We start from the raw sequence: 1,772 nt of genomic DNA, 5'->3' as shown, positions 1-1,772 counted from the left end.
ACAATTGGGTGGTATGTATGTAAATGCCCCAAATTAAACTAAATAATGTACAACATAAATGCATCAGCACGTGTCTCAATAAGATGTAACAGATTAAGGGACAGGAAAATACGGTCAAGGATGACCCCGAGAATGAAGACCAAAGTTCCCATCACCGGAAGGGAAAAGGACTTGACTGACCAAGCACAAATTCCTTAAGTCGAGACCCGAGTTAGCTAAATGAATTAGCTCCACTCTCGCTCTAACTTTGCTAAACGCCTCATAAGAGCTTGCGAGACGCTTTATTAGGTCAAAGGTTCTCACCACGATGTAGTCCGCGAACACTTTAAATGACCTTTCGTCATGGGGAGAGCTATCAGTCGGATTACATTGATTCATCATATGCCCGACAACATAGTTTCATTTCAGCGACATGAGCTCAGTCTTATACGGGTCGATAGTTGACTGCTGGACCAAAGCAACCGACCGTTTAACTCAAGCTGACTGAGTGAAGTCCGAACGATCTAAGATCAGTAGGAGGATCATTTCTACACTAAAGGCTAATCAATCAATCAAACTCAATTCCCTCATTGTACTGTGCATTATTGTACACACACACACACACTCTCTCTCTCTCTATCTCATGTTCTACGCCTTATTCCTGGGTTGTAATTCAGAGGGTATGCTCGTACTTTTGCCAGTCAAATTTCAAACATTGTTGGTTCTTAAAATTTTTTTGTTAAAATGCTGAAGTCATTATTCTTCACCGCAGGTACCAAATAATTTATGTTAATGTGAATACTTTGAAACATAATCTTTAATCATTCACTATTTAAAATTTTAATGGATATTAGAAATACAGAAAGCCCTAGCTTTACAGGAGATGAGTGCGGCGCAGAGATGCATACCCCCTGACGTACGCAAATTTTTTCCCGAGGATACGCTGGTACTTTTGCCAGTCAAATTTCAAACATTGTTGGTTTTCAGAGGGTATGCTCGTACTTTTGCCAGTCAAATTTCAAACATTGTTGGTTAGAAATTACAAGGGGGTTATAACATGTTGTACCTCCCGTGTAACTTCCGTGTAACCTCATGTGTAAATCCCGTGTAACCTTGTTGTAACAATTATACATGCTTGTAACTCCTATGTAACTCTCGTGTACACGCTTGTAACTCCCATGTAACTCTCGTGTACACTATTATGTACGCAGAGATGCGTACCCCTTGAAGTACGTAAATTTTTCTTTTTTGCAGGGCCCAATTAGTTGCTTTTGGTTGTACACTTTCAACTTCAGCCTATTCCTCGAATTAAAACATAAATGATAGACCGCAGGTACCAAATAATTTATGTTAATGTGAATACTTTGAAACATAATCTTTAATCATTCACTATTTAAAATTTTAATGGATATTAGAAATACAGAAAGCCCTAGCTTTACAGGAGATGAGTGCGGTTAGATTAGGGGCAATAATAATGCACGTGGCTAGAGAAAATAAATAATTAATTAATTATGGATTAAGCACCTAAGACATAATTTATAACACTCAATTATTTTATATTTCATGTCTTGATTATGGAGGAGATGAGCCCCTTTGATTCTAAAAATACAAGCATGCATCAATATTATAATTCAATAACTCTACATAATATGCTAAGGCAGAAGAATCGATCAAATGAGAGTATAAAAATAAGTTTAAAATAACAATAATTTGAAATTATTATTATTTTCGGGTTAATGACAGTAGAGTAGTATTTGAATGTCTTAGCAGTGCACAAAAATTAACACATATTA

This window comes from Phalaenopsis equestris, unplaced genomic scaffold, assembly GCF_001263595.1.
Source record: "Phalaenopsis equestris unplaced genomic scaffold, ASM126359v1 Scaffold000258, whole genome shotgun sequence".
NCBI classification, from domain to species: Eukaryota; Viridiplantae; Streptophyta; class Magnoliopsida; order Asparagales; family Orchidaceae; genus Phalaenopsis; species Phalaenopsis equestris.
This window is presented reverse-complemented; position numbering follows the sequence as displayed.